The following is a 19,906-nucleotide window of genomic DNA, read 5'->3' as shown; positions in this document are numbered from 1 at the left end:
TCGTTTTTAAGTTGCAGTACATGTGAGTGAGAACTATTTTCTCATCTATCAATCTTTGGTATTTACTATGAATTTCGGATTAATTAAATAACCTGCAGTCTCTGGGACTATTTATGAATTTGGATTAATTCCAAATAGCTTTCCAGCACAGAAACAGACCACTGATGTGGTAGGTTTTAAGCAAACAATGTGTGTGAGTTTCAGCCCAGCAGTAAATCTCTGTCAGTGTGAACACAATTGTGAAAGATAATGTATCTTTCAATCTGATACTGGATTGCTATGCAAGTTTCACCCAGGTTGTTCACATTGATTTGATCTGTGACACTCAGCCTGATTCAGAGTAAGAATTTTGACATGCATGTAAAATGAAGTCCAGTCTGGAATTGGGAGAGTGTCTTCCACCTGGCACAGTGCAAGTGAGGATTTAGCGTGAGTTTATAATTTATAGTTCAGTTCGTAGCCATCAAATTGATTTTGTAACTTTTTGTTTCATATGCAGGGTAAGTTTTCAACTGGCATTTGTGTTTGTATACCAGCTTTCAGAATATCCGAATCTGAGAATGCATTTGAGATTTGAATGTACGTGAGGGCAGACTGTGGGGATTATTGCGACCACTTCGAAACCCCTGATTTGGTGATATGACTGGTATTTAACTCGAATCTCAGAGTACATTATTAAGGTTGTGTAACTTTTAACAGAAAACCATCTGTCAGTTTTATCTGATATTTAATTTGGAGCTGAGGCTGCACTATTGTGGGATTGACGCAGCGATGATCTGATAATGGATGAGAATTTGGACTGGGATTGATGAATCCCCCTGTTAGTTGTACTGAGTTTGTTTTGATTTCTTATTGTCTCATGTATTATTCTGCTGTGAAAATTCCAGTTTCTTGCATGCTGGTTCGACAAAGCATACCGTTCATGGAGGAGAAATAAAGCAGTGTCGTGAATGTCGTGTTAAAAATCTATTTACCAGGAGTGGGGTTCGAACCCACGAAGACATATGTCCATTGGATCTTACGTCCAACGCCTTAACCACTCGGCCATCCTGGTACGAAAGCTTGGCGTGATGTGGACACGACATCTGGCTTTCCTGCTGTTAGAGCAGTGATTGAAAATGCGCCTCTGGAATTATTTCTGCTGTCTCAGACGTGGAACTGATGAGCTGTTTATTTCTCCGTCAGTGACAATATGCGGAATGTGTGACAAGGAGCTGGCGACACTCTTCCCTTTAACTTCCGTGGACGAAATATCACATTTATTCTGGTTCCTTCAATTATTTGTCTGCGCGAACAAAGTACATTTCACAACTCAAATACACATTCCGTCAGTTTAATCTCGATTAATAATCATTGTGAGCGGTTTGCGAGGCTGAAGCCAGACTCTCGCTCTGATTGGTCACTGTCATTTCAATCAGGTTCGTAACTAATCGGAGAGCCAGGAAAAGAAATGGGAGGTTTTGATTGGTTTACATTTTCAATTTGGAAAAGCCCGCCAGGAAAAATAGATAATAACCGAACGCCTGAATGTTCAGGAAACTTTCAATCTCACACTTTATCATCTGTTTATTGTATTTTACCTCACAGAATCCTGGCGCTATTTAAGGAAAAGTTTGATTTTCTCAATCTCTTATCTGTCACCAGCGGAAATAAGACTCCGTTCAGCAATTTAAAACGGAGCAAATCTCAGCTCACTGGAAAAGCAGAAACAGAGATTACCAGCGAACGCCTTCACACAGGCTTCACAGGGACAGAGGGAAAGGCTGATTTCTGATCCTCACCCCTGAAAACGGCTGGGAATATTACAATCGGAAGTGTGGAGAGAATCCCTGCCATATCCTGCCGGTTGAATCGGTAGCATTGTGTCCGGAGAATCGGGGCTGCGGGGAGTGGGATTGCGGGGGGGGGGGGGGGGGGGGGTTCGCTCCGATGTGCTCAGTGTCCTGAGTGTGCACAAATCTCGCTGATTCCGTCCTCTGTGAAAACTGCGGAATACACAGATGAGCCCGAGAAGAACCTCTTCATTCCCGCCTTTCTTCTGTTCCGGCTGCAACGCCGAGATCACCCGAGATCAATAAACATCATTGTATTATGAAGTTAATTCACCAATTGTTAAAGCTCTGAATATAGTTATTATTAAATTTAAGTCATGGCGTCCTAATATTGTGTTTCTCCTCATTGCCCCGCACAAGTCCCAGACTGAGTTGAATAATCCGCTCTCAGTTCAGTTTGATTGTCCCATCAATGTGAAAGTGTGTGTGAGGGGCGGGTATGAAGTCCCATTCACAGCATTCTGTAACGGGACAAATCCCTATTCTCCAGAAATAGATTTCTCATAAGGGAAAAGATGGCGCAGCTTTTTCACAGAGATTGTGGGTGGCTCTTAAAAGAGCCGTTGTGTTTGGGGTGTTTTCAGTCCATGGGGTGTTTTACTTGGAGCTGGTGTACTTGGTCACCGCCTTTGTCCCTTCCGATACGGCGTGCTTGGCCAGTTCCCCGGGCAGCAGCAGGCGCACGGCGGTCTGGATCGCCCGGGAGCTGATCGTGCTGCGCTTGTTGTAATGGGCCAGGCGGGAAGCCTCACCCGCGATGCGCTCGAACATATCGTTCATGAACGAGTTCATGATGCTCATGGCCTTGGAGGAGATGCCGGTGTCAGGGTGAACCTGCTTCATCACTTTGTAGATGCAGATGGAGTAACTGTCCTTCCTCGACTTTCGCCGCTTCTTCCCGCCCTTTGTTCCCGGTTTCTTAATCACTTTCTTCGTTTCCTTCTTGGGAGCTGGTTTCGATGTTGGTTTCTTCTCATTAGCCATCTTCAATTTCACGGAGAATTAAAGCAAATCCCTTTGGGAGGGATTTCAAGGATTGCGAATCATCGGAACGGCGATATATTTTCAAGTCAGGATGATGTGCGTCACGAATTGGAATTTAGAGGTGGTCGTTCTTTCTCTGCATCTGCTGTCCTTGTGCTGCCAGGTGATTTATTGGGTTTGGATGGTGCCTCGCGAAGGAAAAAGCCTTCGACCGCTCGGCCATTCTGACTACACGGGGCGAGCTGTAAAATCTCTGCCTAAATTGATTTGAATTCCATCTTTATTGTTATGACATTTAAACCGCTGTCTCCGCATTGAATGATTGAGGATAAACTGAACACTTATTTTGAGGTTCACGGACCAAGGTGAAGGTAAGACTCAGATTTCCACAGGTTTGAGGGATGCAAAGTCCAGCACCATTCCATATTCTTCATCCAAATGAGAAACTCGAGCTGGCAATCGATTCAAGTCAGGACACCGGCTTTGGGTAGGAGTTTGCCAGCATGAGAATATGTGGTTTCAGAAGCTCCAAAGCAGACGCCAGCTTCATTTGCGGTCCGAGTGGCAGATTTTGTCTTTCCAGAATGGGCTGTTCCGCCATGAAAACTCGTGCCGGGTTAGGTGCAATGGTCATGTAATATTGCCCCTTCGGGTCAGGAGCGTTAGCATGTTAAATACGTGAGGTTCCGGGGATAGGGCCTGCATGGGATTGTTGTTGGCACGGGTTCGATGGGCCGATTGGCCTTCTTCAGTACTGTCGGGATTCTATGAAGTTTGCGCGGCTGTTTCGCTTCTCTGAGAACATTGATAACTGTTCTCTGATAACCTTAAAACTTCTAACCAGTCAATGCCTGTTTGTGAATTGGCCATGAATAGGGCTGACATTGAAACGGTTCATATTGAAGCAGTTACAGCAAATTGCTTCTTGAAGAGGTGTTAATATAATGCTTTCAGAGACTGTCGTAGCTTCTTAAAAGATCAGTTGCGCTTGTTTTTCGTTTGTTCATTAATTTTGTAAATCTATTTGGAGTGGGTACAGTTGGTTAGTATTTGTGCCTCTTGCTTGGCCAGCTCCGCGGGCAGCAGCAACTCCATTTCTGTCCCGATGTTTGACACAAACAGCAAATCCAAATTATTGTTCACTGCTGCCATCTCCTGGCTGAACGCGTGTTGTGCAGCAAGGTCGCCATTCATTCAGAACCTTTTTGGATTCGAGTGAAATAACATCAACATGTTTCTTACCAATTAAAATGATTGCAAAAAATGATATTAACCAAATTCCATGTTCCAGAGATCTATTTTCTGATTGGGCGATGCTGCTCACCCCGATCTACGGAAAATGTAAACCTCCTAGAAATGGAATGTCGTTTATAGGATTCTCTAATCTCTGATTTCTATGCCACCTCGTTGCTTATGTATTCGTTCCGTCAATGCACGGGGAGTGTTAGAGTTAGGTGAGCGATGGTGGTGTAGTGGTCACAGTGCGTGCATTTGACCAAGAGTCAGTTCCTGACCATCACAGTGGTGACGTATTTAATTAGCTATCGCGGGTAAGAACAGCAGAGGGTCACTCCTAAAATGAAATTCACTGAATATTCTTATTATCAATGAGTTACGAACGGAAAATTCAGCTTCAATTTGCTTTCAGTGTAAACTTTGTTTCAATGGAAGAACAGATCTCAAAACTAATCAATGAGTTCTCAGTCAGAAACAACAGTAAAAAAGGTAATTTAAACTGTCCAGAAAAAGGAGACAAGCCAAGTTCAGTTTATGAACTGTGCTATGGACACACCTGGTGTCTCATGAAATCAGCAACTAAGGAAGTTGCCTAATTATATCTAATGAAAATAAGGGGGCTCTCAGCAGAGCAAGCGATGGTGGTATAGTGGTGAGCATAGCTGCCTTCCAAGCAGTTGACCCGGGTTCGATTCCCGGCCATCGCATTCATCATTTTTTTAGAATCTTATCCACGGTCTCTTGCGTTTCAAAACATGTGGACAAAAACAGCGAGAACGCAGCATTTGACGGCAGTGTCATAAAATGGACTTCACGTTTGCATTTCATTTTTCCGGACCGAAAATTCGGCTTCAGTTTCTTTATGCTGAAAGCAAATACTGAAATAGATGAACAAGTCTCTGATCTATTAAATTAATTCTCAGCCAGAGATAAATATATAAAACAAAGGGAACCGAGCACGGTTGACCTCCCTGACTGTGATCTCAATAATCCTGAAGAAGTCAATATGAACATTGCTGAGGTGGTTGCATCGACTGGCCAATAAGCAGCTGCGATGGCCGAGTGGTTCAGGCGTTGGACTTGGAATCTAAATTTGCTTTCAGTGGGAAACTTTGTTTAAGTGAAAGACCAGGCCTCAAAACCAATAATTGAGCCCCCAGAAAGGTACAATATAAAACTTTCCAAAAAACGAGAGTAAACAATTTCAGTCGACCAACTGCATTACGATACACCTGGTGTCCGATGAATTCGGCGACTAAGGTAGTTCCGTGACTATGACTCATGAAAATAACAATTAATGAAACATACTGAGAGATGGTGCGATCGTGGTGAGCAGAGCTGCATTCCAAGCAGTTGGCTCGAGTGCGCTTCCCGGCCATCACCTTGATAATTTACTTCGGACCTTATCCACCGTCTCTTGCGTTTCAAAACATGTGGATATACTAAAGTTCGAGCAGAACAATAGGCGGTAACGAAATAAAATGGACTTCCGTTTAATTTTTTTTTCGGACGGAGAAATCGGTTTCAATTTGTTTATCCTGAAAACAATATTGAAATAGAAGAACAAGTCTGAACTAATAAATGAATTCTCAGTCAAAGAATAGGACACCAAATAAAAGAGGAACATATTTCAGCTCACACTGTTCTCTGCACAATCCTGGTGCCTGGCGAAGTTAAGATGATGTGGAGATGCCGACGTTGGACTGGGGTAAACACAGTAAGAAGTCTCACAACACCAGGTTGAAGTCCAACAGGTTTATTTGGTAGCAAAAGCCACGAGCTTTCGGAGCGCTGCTCCTTCATCATGTGACTCCAGCTCGTGGCTTTTGCTGCCAAATAAACCTGTTTGACTAAAACTGGTGTTGTGAGACTTCTTACGAAGTTGAGATGAACATTGCTGAGACGATTACATCACTTTGAGAGATAGGCAGCTACGGTGGCTGAGTGGTTAAGGCGTTCGACTCGAAACCCTCGTTTCCACGCGCAGGTTCAAGCCGTGCGCGCAGTGACTGAGACAAGAAATGTTTAATTGGCTTCTCCAGGGCAGCCCATGATATTGAGTTGTAATTTGCTGTGGTATTTTTCAATAATGATCGGGAACTATGCTGGCATCGACAAGATGGGCCGAATGGCGTCTGTGCTGTAACTCCCTTCCATGAGAAAAATCATGACGTAGGAAGAAAGAAAAAGAGCACAATCAGGACACAAGAACAAAACTACGTCTCATTTCAGAGTAACATTCTTATGTAATGACACACAGGGCGGAGGAAATACACTTCATCAGAATACATTGAATGAATGAGAATATCAAAGTGCTGCTTAGATGATAAAATATCATGTTCATTCAAAAAATGCTACAAGCTGTTCACTGCTGGGCGTTAAGTATTCCTGCTTAAATAGCTTGAGAATGGAAGGAACATGTCGAATATCGGGAATTATAATCATATCGGAACGTTAGTAAAGGAGGATTATAGATATTCAGAAGACATCAGGAAATATCATGTTTGAATTAATTTCAAAATGTATTTGGATTAAGTGGTCACTTTGCCCCGGACTCCAAACACAAGCTATAAAGTGATGGAATATATTCAGAGATGAGAGAATTTTGCATCCAAATCGTCCAAATTGCTTTAAAATCGTCCAATAATTTCTGACACATTGAACCGAACTGGGCAGCTCATTTAGAAAGCGGTTGTTGTATTGTTTACGCACAAGATATGTTTCTGGTACAATATGTCCCAGACCGACAAAATTATATCCAAGAATGTCTGGAAAATGTATGTGAGAGTCAGACCTGGATCCGAAATGAAACTAGCGGTGGCGGCACAGAGCAGCTTAAAGGCAGAGAGCAGACGGAGCAGAGACAAGCTGTTGTCAGCTCCCGGCTCCTCCAGTCTCTCTGTGTTTCACTCTCCTCACAAACTCTCCCACTGCAATTAAAATTGGACACTCCAGATTCTCAGACTGTCCTACTTCTATTACTGAAATCTGAAAATTTCCGGTTGAGAAATTTCCATCTGAATTCAGGGCAGCAATTTCCATTTCAACACGTCTCTTTGCTGAATTGATCGCGCTCTCTCAGTCGAGCGCTGACTCAGAGTTCGTTTGTCGACTGAAACCTTGAAATCGACCAAAACTTTCGCTTAACTTCTTTCTTCAGGTCTGAGCAGGACAGCAGCACGATCTAATGACAAGAGCATCTTTCGATTTGACACAAGAAGGGCTGGAGAATCCGGAGCTGAGTGCGGACACACAAACACTAACATTTGTCTAACCCAGCCGACCCTTTAACACACTCTCGCTGGCACAATGTTCACCTCTGCACATTGACAGGTCAAACTCTGTCTCAGATTGACAGCCCCAGGACTTCGTCTCCACGCTCTGTGCTGTGGATTCTCGGGCATTAGTTGGAGTTTCACAGGTCAGTAACTGTTAAAACCGCTGAGGCCGGCGATGCTCAGAGTGTCTGTTCCCCAGATTCAGGGGGCTGCAGCCAATTAGAGCTGTGCCTGTGTGAACCCAGAACTGGTTGAAATTATGATCTTGTTCACAAGCTGAATTCTATTTGGTCAGATGAATATACAGATTGTGCGCACTCAGTTACTAACCCACAAATTCCCCCCTTCATATAAAGTTGATGAGAGGGCGTGGAGGGATAGACAGAGACAGAGTGAGTTAGGGCAGTGAGACACAGACGGCCAGACAATGTCTCAATTACAAAAATCCTTGTAAATTCCGGCTTTTTCCAGAAAGATTATCTTGGAGAAACAAAAGCTGCAGCCTCAGCTCTCAGTGATATTGTAACAGAGACACAGTATTAATCCCACACTCAGGAACAGTGCTGCATTTTGACAGAAGAGATGGGGAGAGGCAATAGAAACTGAATGGACCAGTTCAAGACTGTGTGCAGGCTGACGGGGACCTGAGGTTCAAAGATGCATTTGATGGAAAGAGTCGTCAGGAAGGCGGATTGGATCATTGGCTTCGTAAGTCGAGGCACTGAGTATAAAAGCAGGGAAGTTATGCTCAATCTTTATGAAGTTCTGATCAACTGCAGCTGTTTTTGCATTGCACCCAGACGCGGTAAGCACAGCTTAGAAAGTGCGTGAGGGTCCTTATGAGGGGGGAAACGAGATTTACTGTTTTGGATCCAGCGATGAGGGATTATATCTACAAGGTAATGCTGGATAATTCGGAGTTTCTCTCTTTGCAGCAAACGGGATTGAGTGGTGCTGTACGAGAGGTGTAAAATACTATAACATATTGAACTAAGGCACACAGGGGGAAGTTGCTGCATTAGCTGCGAGCAGAAGTATTCAGGGACAGGTATTAAAGATTTAAGACAGGATGTGGAGGAGGCATAGGATCCGACAGTGCGGAAGGAGGCCATTCGGCCCAGACATTCTGCACCGACTCTCCGACAGAGAATCTCTCCCTGTAACCCCACGTAATTACGCTGCTTATCCCCCTGAAAATAAGGGTCAATTTTGCCTGGTCAATCCACCTAATCTGCACATCGTTGGAGATGAGGATACCGGAGCACCCGAAGGAAACCCACGCAGACATGGGAGAACGGGCAAACTCCACACAAACAGGCAGCCAAGAATGATAGAAGTGGACTTTAGTTTCCGGCCGTTTACAAACTCTGGAGATTCCCCTTCAATTTTTTGGCATCTGGGAATCAGAGAAGCATCCAAAAACGCAACTGAAAATAAATACAATCACGGCAGTTATTCACATGGAGCTAACATTTGGAACGGCATGGCATCTGTTGACCGCGTGGCCTAATGGATAAGGCGTCTGACTTCGGTAGTTCTGTGCGTTGATGATATCAGAAGATTGCATGTTCGAGTCCTGTCGCGATCGTTTTATGCAGAAATCTGGGAGAACGAACGGCAAACCGAGATTTCCTTCTTCAGCTGAAAGTTCTGCATTGTCTTGCACACACTGCAGGGCGCTTTCTCTGAATGCATTTCCTTCTTGTTCTGTTCATTAAATTTTCTCATCTCTTTATTTTATTCTCCTCCCAAGAAATCAATATTTTTTGTGTTATCTTAATAAATTATTGATGCTCCCGAATGGAGCAACAGGCTTTGCAGCAAATGGTTTCATAAAATTCTGTGGAGGAAAATCTAATCTCCTCAGGAAGAGGTTTAATAATGAGCTGAGTGAACTGTTTCTGTTTACAGGGATGAAAGGTGATGGGGCTGGTAATCCAGAGGCTGGCACTAATCTTTGGGGACACGGAGTAAATCCCACCACGGCAGCTGATGAAATTTAAAATCACTATTTAATCAATCTGGAATTGAAAGCTGGTCTCAGTAATGGCGGCCTTGAAACTACGGTCGATTGTTGTAAAATATAATCTGATTCACCGATGCACTACAGATAAATAAGTCTGGCCTCCTTAACTGGTCTGGCCTACATGTGACTCCAGACCCAGAGTAACAGGGTGACTCTTACTCGACCTCTGAAATGGTCAAACAAGCCATTCTCAGTTGAAGGGGAATTAGGGAAGGGCAACAAATGCTGGTCCTGCAGGCGACACCAACAGCCCATAAAAAGAAGAATCATTGAGTGGAAAGAGAATGGCCTGGTAACGGACTGAGAAACTGGACCCTTCTTCTCCACTAATAACAAGGCTGAGGAATGGCCTGATTCTGGGATTTAAATTAGGGAAAGATTTGGAAAAAAAATCATTTCGATCAAATGGGACCAGAGAAGGGCAGATAAGAATGTATCTCACTCATATATGCCATTGATGGTGGGTAGTTTTAGGGCAATGATGTACAAGCGACCAGTGTATCAGCGCATCCTAAGAGTGTGAGGGAAATTCCAAAAGTAATTCTTCCCCGACATCCTCCAGATTGAAGCGAGGTAACATTCATGCCGATGACTGGGAGGAGCTTGAAAATGGGCGAAACATATCCGCCAATCTACAGCATACTTTTATGAGGCAAAATGGCGGCAGAGAAGAAAGTAACAGAGAAGAAAGCTCTGTGGGCCGAGAATGGGCCTGTTCACTCACATGAAGACCCATAGCAGAAATTCACGGCCCTGAATAGATGTCATCCTTGAATCGAGGGACAGGCAACGATTACAACTGCTTGTTACAAAATACCTATCATAAAAAACCACGTCCAACATTAGTATTGTTAAAATTTTCCACTTATATACCCCACAGAGCCTGACATATAAACAATGAATTCCACTCTCAATTCCTGCATCACACACCAAGGGACACAGAATGGTTTTCACATCCATACACACAGAATAGTTACAGCGCAGGAAAAAATAATCGGACACTTTGTGTCTGGGAGTTGTCATCTCCATAGAAGCTCAGCTATCGCAGCCCACAGCTGAAAGCACGACAGCAAAATTTGCAGAAGCCACAATATATGTCGTCAAGTAACTTGTGGAGAGGAGAGGCGGCAAGGAGCTTGGAGATAGTTATAGACAGGTTTTGTGCACGTGTAGAAACCTGGCAACTGGAATATAATGTGAAGTTATTCACTTTGGCAGGAAGAGAACAAAATCAGATTATTACTGAATTCGAGAAGGGCTACAAACTTCCCCAGATGCAAAGGGATCTCGTTGTTCGAGTGTACGAGTCACAAATATTTAGTATGCGAGAATAACAAGTAACAAAAAAGGTAAATGGAATGTTTGCTTTGTTACAAGCATTTAACCATGTAAGAAAATATTGTTATGCTTCAGTTGTTTAGGTCATTAGTGAAGTATCTCGAATATTGTCTGAAGTTTTGGTATCCATATCTAATGAAGGATGTAAATGCGTTGCAAACGGTCCAGAAGAGATTACCAGTTTGATAACTTGAAAAGTTCGACAATGCAGAGGAGATTTACCAGATTGCGAAGAGGAAAGAATTTCCTCTGTTAGGGCATCTTTGCAACGGGGATACTCCGAGTCGGAGGTACCTTGTTCAAAGCATATCAGATCTTGAATGGTCTTCACAATTGCACGTGGAAATGATGTATCTTCGTGTGAGTGAATGCAGAACAACGGGCACTTAAAGAAAACTGAGCTTCCTCTTATCGGACGGCGAATTCTGTTCTCTCGGAGCGTTGCGCGACTTTGGAACTCTGCCTCAGAAGGCGGTGGAGGCGGGGATATTGAATATTTTGAAGCCGGAGGGAGATGATTCCTATTTGGCAACAGAATCAAAGGTTGTCGGGGACAGATGGAAATGTGGAAATCGAAACATAAACAGATCAGCCATGATCTTAGTGAATGGCGGGGCAGTCTTGTGGGGCCGAATGGCCTTCTTCTGCCCTTATTTCCTCTGTTCATGTGTCCGTCGCCTGATTGTAAATTTCCCCTCAACAGGACTGCTGAAACGCACCCGTATTCGCGGTTCACTCAGAGCACCGGAATTAAGCTAATACATGGAAAAAATAAAATCAGACGGTGGGATTCCCAGATCTGTCAGACTGCATGGTTGTTTTTCGAGTCTGCAGAGATATTTTCTCTGCAATGTGTTCACGGGAGCTTCGGCATTCGCTCATTGTCGCCGTCTGCATTGCAAAGAATTATCTTTAAAACAAACTTTTCGGGGCTCGTCAGGGATTTGAACCCGAGACCTCTCGCATCTTCATGCTGCGCCCAAAGCGAGAAACATACCCGTAGACCAACGAGCCACCCGCAGTAACCCGAACACTGAAAACAACTTTTCAATGTATCCCAAAGTTTAGCATATATCTTTTCACAGCGCAATTGTTTATCAGCTATCTTTTCTCAACGCATCAGAGATGTTAATGAACAATGTTTCATTTCACTGTCTGTTCTGGTGAAGGTCAGAAGCAGTGATATCTGTTTTCACCACTCGCCAAGTCGGCCTGTGGTTGTGAATCACCAGTCCTGTGTGTAATATCATTCTGCCAGTCAGTGAGTTTTAGTAGAAATTCGAAGTCATCCTGACTTCATCTGTGGCCTCATGGTTAAAGTATGAGTGATGCGAATCATGATGTGATCAAATGAGTGTCTGTTTCAGTCTTTCCGTGGTGAGTTTTCATGCTGAGGAGAAACATGTGGGACATGGTCTGGGAATATTTCACACTGCTCCATTCCCATAATTCCCTGACCTGATGGAAAGAAAATGTATTCTATTTGCAGCAGCTACATTTTCAGCATGTTCCATCTGGCTGGTCATCCAGGAGCGCTGGTGAGGGAGACCTTCTTCCCCAGCTCTTCATGGATAGAAAATCAAATGGAAGGAGACGGTTGACAAGTTTCTGTGTAGTTGACGAGATGTTCGAATGGTTTTGGCGATGGTCTGATTATCGATTGTATTCTGCACGGATGGTGCCTAATGCATTCTCATCAACAATCCATGGAACGTTTCATACATTGCTTCTCTGCATTTGAACACACGTAGCTGTGCTTTTCCACATTTTGTTTCTTGTCGGCTCTTCACGACAATCTCTGAACTGATGTGATTGGAGTCCCTTTCGCTGAGAGGAACTACAATCCCAACATTGAAATTTTGTTCAATACTCAGGGTGTAAGACAAAGAGAATCACATTTCCCTGTGAATCTGCTGTGTTGTCTTCAATTTTCTATTACTCTCTCATGGTCTGCAAAGACAGTTAGTCTGCTTTGAGCGGAACATATATTGATTAGCTCAGCTCCTTGCATGTGACCGGCTCGTTGGTCTCGTGGTGTGATTCTCGCTTTGGGGGCTTCATAGAAACATAGAAGAAAGGAGCAGGAGGAAGCCATTTGGCCCTTCGAACCTGCTCTGCCATTCATTACGATCATGGCTAAACCTCCAAATCAATAGCCTAATCCCGCTTTTTCCCATAACCTCTGATCCCATTCGCCCAGGTGCTATATCTAGCCGCCTCTTGAATGCATTCAATATTTTGGCATCAACTACTTCCTGTGGTAATGAATTCCACAGGCGCACTACTCTTTGGTTGAAGGAATGTCTTCTCACCTCCGTCCTAAATGGTCTACCCTGAATCCTCAGACTGTGACCCCTGTTTCTGGACTCTCCAACCATCGGATAAATTCGAACTGCATCTATTCCGTCCAGCCCTTTTCGAATTTTATAAGTCTCTATGAGATCCCACCTCATTCGTCTGAACTCCGGCGAAAGCAATCCTAACCTAGTCTATCTCCCCTCATACATCTGCCCTGCCATCCCTGGAATCAACCTGGTAAGCCTTCACTGCACTCCCTCGAGTCCAAGAATATCCTTCCTCAGAAAAGGAGACCAAAACTGCACACAATATTCTAGGTGTGGGCTCACCAAGGCCCTGTATAATTGCAACAACATATTCCTGCTTCTGTACTGGAAACCTCTGGCAATGAATGCCAACATACAATTTGCCTTCTTTGCCGCCTGCTGCACCTGCATGCTTACCTTCAGTGAATGGTGCACGACGACACCCAGCTCCCACCGCACACTCTCCTTTCCTAATTTACAGTCATGCAGGTTGTAATCTGCCTTCTTGTTTTACTTCCAAAATGAATAACCTCACACATATCCAAATCTTACTGCATCTGCCATGGATTTGCCCACTCGCCCAACCTGTCCAGATCATTCTGAAGGATCTCTGCATCCTCGTCACAATTCACCCTCCCACTCAGCTTGGTGTCATCTGCAAACTTTGAGGTGTTACAATTTGTTCCCTCATCCAAACCATTGATATTTATTGTGAATAGCTGGGGTCCCAGCACCGATCCCTGTGGCACCCCATTAGCTACTGCCTGTCAATTTGGAAAGCACCCATTCGTTCCTACCCCTTGTCTCCTCTCTGCCAACCAGTTTTCGATCCATCTCAAGATGGAAATATTGAGAAATCCTGAGGTGGGAGGGAGAGGTGCCAGAGGTCGTGGTACACATTGGTACCGCTGACATAGGTAGGAAGAGGGAAGGGGTCATGAGAAGAGAACATAGAGAGTTAGGTAGACAGTTGGGAAGGAGGAACGCAAATGTAGTAATCTCAGGATTTCTGCCTGTGCCAATGGAAAGTGAGAGTAGTAACGGAGTGAGGTGGAGGATGAATGCGTGGCTGAGCGACTGGAGTAGGGGGCAGGGATTTAGGTTCCTGGATCATTGGGACCTCTTTAGGGGCAAATGTGACATTTACAAAAAAGACGGGTGGCACTTGAATCCCAGGGGGACCAATATCCTGGCAGGAAGGTTGGCTAAGGCTACTGGGGAGACTTTAAACTAGAAAGGTTGGGGGCAGGGAATCGTGATGAGGTGACTGAGAGCGAGGAGGTTAGCACACAAATAGAGAAGGATTGTAAACATTGTAAGAGGGAGAATAGACGGGTGATGGAGAAGGGGAGAGCTCAGACCGAAGATTTGAGATGTGTCTATTTTATCGCCAGGAGTGTAGTGAATAAAGTGGATGAGCTTAGAGTGTGGATTGGTGCTTGGAAGTGTGATGTGGCGGCAATTACGGAAACTTGGGGACAGGGATAGGACTGGATACTTCAGGTGCCAGGTTTCAGATGTTTCAGAAAGGACAAGAGGGAAGCAAAAGAGGGGGGGGGGTGGGGAGTGGCACTGCCGATCAGGGATAGTGTCACAGCTGTAGAGAAGGTGCAAGCCGTGGAGGGATTGTTTATGGAGTCTCTGTGGGTGGAAGTCCGGAGCGGGAAGGGGTCGATAACTTTGCTGGGTGTTTTCTACAGGCCGCCCAATAGTAACAGGGATGTTGAGGAGCAGATAGGGAAACAGATCCTGGAGAGATGTAGTGATAACAGGGTTGTCGTGATGGGAGACTTTAATTTCCCAAACATCGATTGGAATATCCCGAAGGTAAGGGGTTTGGATGGGAAGGAGTTTGTTAGGTGTGTTCAGGAGGGTTTGCTGACACAGCATGTGGATAAGCCTACAAGAGGAGAGGCTGTACTCGATCTGGTACTGGCTAATGAGCCTGGACAGGTGTCAGATCTCTCAGTGGGGGAGCATCTTGGGGACAGTGATCATAACTCTATCTCCCTTACGCTAACATTAGAAAGAGATAAGATCAGGCAAGCAAGGAAAGTGTTTATCTGGTGTAAGGGGAAATATGAAGCCATCAGGCAGGAAATTAGAGGCGTAAATTGGAAGGAGGTATTCTCGAGGAAAAGTACCGAAGTAAGGTGGCTGATTTAAAAGGAATGTTTGTCTGGAGTTCTGCATGACAACGTTCCGATGAGACAGGGAGGTTTTGGTCGGTTACGGGAACCGTGGTGCATGAAAGCTGCGCTGAACCTACTCAAAAAGAAAAGGAAAGCGTACAAAAGGTTCAGAGAGCTCGGCGATGATAGGGAACTAGATGAGTGTACGGCTTTTAGGAACGGACTTAAGAAAGAAATTAGGAGAGCCAGCAGGGGTCACGAGAAGGCCTTGGCAGGTAAGATTAAGGAGAACCCTAAGGCGTTCTATAAATATGTGAAGAGGAAATGGATGAGATGTGAAGAAATAGGACCTATAAAATGTGAAGGTGAGAAAGTATGTACAGAACCAGAAGAAATAGCAGAGGTGCTTAATGAATACTTTACCTCGGTATTCACGGTGGTAAAAGACCTGGGTGGTTGTACTACAGGATTGCGGTGGACTGAAAAGATTGAGAATGTAGAAATTAAGAAAGAGGATGTGTTGGAAATTTTGAGTAGCATCAAGATAGATCAGTCGCCGGGACCGGATGGGATGTATCCCAGGGCACAGTGGGAGGCGAGGAAAGAGATTGCAGAGCCTCTAGCGATGACCTTTATGTCGCCGATGGAGACGGGAGAGCTTCCGGAGGATTGGAGGATTGCGGATGTAGTTCCTCCATTCAAGAAAGGGAATAGGGATAGCCCAGGAAATTACTGACCGGTGAGTCTAACCTCAGTGGTTGGTAAGTTGATGGAGAAGATCCTGAGAGACAGGATTAATGAACATTTAGAGAAGTTTAGTATGCTCAAAAGTAGTCAGCACGGCTTTGTCAAAGGCAAATCGTGCCTTACGAGCCTGGTGGAGTACTTTGAAAATGTGACTAAACACATTGACGAAGGAAAAGAAGTAGAAGTGGTTTACATGGACTTCAGCAAAGCGTTCGATATGGTCCCCCATGCAAGATTTCTCGAGAAAGTGAGAGGGCATGCGATCCAAGGGGCTGTTGCCTTGTGGATCCAGAACTGGCTTGCCTTCAGAAGGCAGAGAGTGATTGTAGATGGGTCTTTTTCTGAATGGAGTGCCCCAGGGCTCTGTTCTGGGACCCTTGATGTTTGTCATTTTCATAAATGACCTGGATGAGGAAGTGGAGGGATGGATTGGTAAGTTTGCCGACGACACGAAGGGTGGTGATGTTGTGGATGGTTTGGAGGGATGTCAGAAGCTGCAGCGTGACATAGATAGGATGCAAGACTGGGCAGAGAAGCGGCCGATGGACGTCAACCCGGATAAATATGTAGTGGTCCATTTTGGCTGGTCAAATGGGATGAAGGAGTATGATATTAAGGGTAAGATTCTTAGCAGTGTAGAGGATCAGAAGGACCTTGGGGTCCGTGTCCATAGGACTCTTAAATCGGCCTCGCAGGTAGAGGAGGTGGTTAAGAAGGCGTATGGTGTGCTGGCCTTCATCAATCGAGGGATTGAGTTTAGCAGTCGGGAGATAATGATCCAGCTTTATGAGACACTCGTCAGACCCCACTTAGAGTACCGTGCTCACTTCTGGTCGCCTCATTACAGGAGGGATGTGGAAATTATTGAAAGGGTGCAGAGAAGATATACAAGGATGTTGCCTGGATTGGTTGGCATGCCTTATGAGGACAGGTTTAGGGAGCTCGGACTTTTCCCCTTGGAGAGACGAAGGATGAGAGGTAACCTGATAGAGGTGGACAAGATGTTGAGATGTATAGATCAGGGGGATTCTCGGAGGCTTTTTCCCAGGGCCGAAATGGCTGCTACGAGAGGACACAGGTTTAAGATGCTGGGGAGTAGGTACAGAAGAGATCATAGATCATAGAACCCTACAGTGCAGAAAGAGGCCATTCGGCCCATCGAGTCTGCACCGACCACAATCCCACCTCGGCCCTGCCCCCATACCCCTACATATTTTACCCGCTGATCCCTCTCACCAACGCATCTCAGGATACCAAGGGGCACTTTTAGCATGGCCAATCAACCTAACCCGCACATCTTTGGACTGTGGGAGGAAAGCGGAGCACCCGGTGGAAACCCACGCACACACGAGGAGAATGTGCAAACTCCACACAGACAGTGTCCCGAGCCAAGAATCGAATCCAGGTCCCTGGAGCTGTGAGACAGCAGTGCTAACCACTTTCCTGCCGTGCCGCCCCGTCAGGATTACTGCCAGTGGTCCCGCACTATCAGGGGTAAGTTTTTGACTCAGAGGGTGGTGGGTGAGTGGAATCCGCTGCCGTCAGTAGTGGTGGAGGCAAACTCGATAGGGTCTTTTAACAGACTTCTGGATCAGTACATGGAACTTAATAGCATTGAAGGTTATAGGTAAGCCTATATACAAGCCGAGGTAGGTAGGGACATGACCGGCGCAACTTGTGGGCCGAAGGGCCTGTTTGTGCTGTATTTTTTCTATGTTCTATACTTCCCCCAGTCCCATGTGCTTTCATCTTGCACGATAATCTCTCGTGCAGGACTTTGTCAAATGCTGACTGAAAGTCCAAATATACCACATCAACTGGTTCCCCTTTGTCAACTCTATTAGTTACGTCTTCAAAGAATGTCAGCAGATTTGTCAAGCATGATTTCCCATTCATAACTTCATGCTGACTCTGTCTGATCCTGCCGCTGCTTTCTAAATGCTCTGCTATAAAGCCCTTGATAATGGATTCGAAAATTTTTCCGACATTTCGATGTTAAGCTTCCTGTTCCATAATTCCCTGTTTTCTCTCTACCTCCCTTTTTGAATATTGGAATGGCATTCGCTTCCCTCCAATCAGGAGGGACTGTTCCAGAATCTATAGAATCCTGGAAGATGACCACCAATGCATCCATTATTTCGAGAGCCACTTCTTTAGGTACTCTGGGATGTAGATTATGAGGCCCTGGGGATTTATCCGCTTTTAATCCCTCCAATTTTCCCAGCACCATTTATCTATTGATATTAATCTCCCTCAGTTCTTCCCTCTCACTAAATCTGGCATTCTCCAACATTCCTGGCATTTGATTCATGTCTTCTTTTGTGAAGTCAGAACCAAAGTATGCATTCAGTTGCTCGGGCATTTCTTTTCCCCCAATTATACATTCCCCATTTCTGTCTGCAGAGGATCTACATTTGTCTTCACCAACCTCTTTCTCCTCACGCATCTATAGAAACTCAAAGCGTCAGTCTTTATGTTTCCTGCAAGCTTCCTTTCGTACTGTATTTTCCCCTTTTTAATCAATCCCTTGGTCTTTCTTTGCTGAATTCTAAACTGCTCCCAATCCTCAGACCTACTTTTTTTCTTGGCCAATCTGTATCCTTCTTCTTTGGATTGGATACTCTCTCTAATTTCCTTTGTAGGACATGGAATGGCCCTCTTCGCCATTTTGCTTCTGTGCCGGACATGATCAATCAGTTGCTGCAGTTCCCCCATGTGTTCCTTGAATGTTTGTCATTGTCTTCCTTTCATTTAACTCTCCCCAATCTATCAAGGCCAACTCAAGCCTCATATCCTCATAGTGTCCTTTATTATGATTCAACACCATAGTCTCCGAACCAACAACTTCACTCTCCATCTTAATAAAAAATGCTATCCTGTTATGGTCACTCATCATGTGGAGATGCCGGCGTTGGACTGGGGTAAACACAGTAAGAAGTCACGGGGTTATTCATCCCCAAGGGTCTTGTCCAGCCAGATTGGCAATGATTCCCTTCTCATTACACAGTACTCAGTCTGAGATGACTTGCTCTCTAGTTGGTTCCTCGACATAGGTTTCAAGAAATCCATCCAGTCTGTGCTCCAGGAATACTTCATCTTTTCCACTGCGGCTCATTTGACTTGTGCAATCCAGTTGCAGATTAGAATCACCCATGATCACCGATATCCCCTTATCACATGCATCTCTAATTTCGTGTTAAATGTCATTCGCATCATCACCACTGCAGTTTGGGAGTGTATATATGACACTCACTCATGCTTTTTGCCCCTTGGTATTTCTCAACTCTATGCATACACACTCCACGTTGCCAGAGCTAATATCCTTTCTCACTATTGTGTTAATTTCCTCTTTAACCAGCAGTGACACTCCACCACTTTTTTCCTTTATGTCTGTCCTTCCTAAACCTTGAATCCGCCGGGACATTCAATTCCCACCTGCAGCCGTATGGTAGCACAGTGGTTCGCACTGCTACCTCACAACGCCAGGGACCCGGGTTTGATTCCCGTGCTTAGGTCACTCTCTGTGTGGATTTCGCACGTTCTCCCCGTGTCTGCTTACATTTCCTGCCACAGTCTGAAGGACGTGTTGGTTAGGTGCATTGACCCGGAAAGGCGCCGGAGTGTGGCGACTGGTGGAATTTCACAGTAACTTCATTGCAGTGATAATTTTAGTCCTTCTTATGACTAATAAATTAAAATCAACTTTAAGCCATTTCTCCACAGAGAATGAGTGTGCGAGAGGTCCCGGATTCAAATCCGGGACGAGCACTGACCTGTTGCCAGTTTTGGTCCCAAATGCCGATTGTTTATTTGAGGACAAATGTTACGTTTCAGACACGGGGCTTCCCTATTTCGGGATTAGGTTTTGGAACCTGCAACGCATTGCAGCAACTTTCTCAAAACTGCACACGTGGAGAAAATGTGGAAAAGTTTTAAAGAATGTTTTCCCACGTAACGGACTGCAAACCTATCTCAATAAACCAATCGGCGGGGGCGGGGGGGGGGGGCG

General features: G+C 44.9%; 2 non-coding genes and 1 pseudogene across 2 annotated transcripts; 1 reads left to right on the top strand and 2 right to left on the bottom strand.

Annotated features, from left to right (window-relative positions):
- Positions 1 to 971: 971 nt before the first annotated feature.
- Positions 972 to 1,054, bottom strand: trnal-uaa (transfer RNA leucine (anticodon UAA)). The gene has a single exon. It is a non-coding gene; the product is annotated as a tRNA-Leu (tRNA).
- Positions 1,055 to 2,429: 1,375 nt separating this feature from the next.
- Positions 2,430 to 2,816, bottom strand: LOC144482303 (histone H2B pseudogene; annotated as a pseudogene).
- Positions 2,817 to 4,687: 1,871 nt separating this feature from the next.
- trnag-ucc (transfer RNA glycine (anticodon UCC)) lies at positions 4,688 to 4,759 on the top strand. The gene has a single exon. It is a non-coding gene; the product is annotated as a tRNA-Gly (tRNA).
- Positions 4,760 to 19,906: the final 15,147 nt, after the last annotated feature.

This window comes from Mustelus asterias, unplaced genomic scaffold (genome assembly GCF_964213995.1).
Source record: "Mustelus asterias unplaced genomic scaffold, sMusAst1.hap1.1 HAP1_SCAFFOLD_35, whole genome shotgun sequence".
In the NCBI taxonomy this organism is placed as follows: Eukaryota; Metazoa; Chordata; class Chondrichthyes; order Carcharhiniformes; family Triakidae; genus Mustelus; species Mustelus asterias.
The sequence above is the reverse complement of the archived record's forward strand: the minus strand, read 5'-3'. Positions and strand labels throughout refer to the sequence as shown.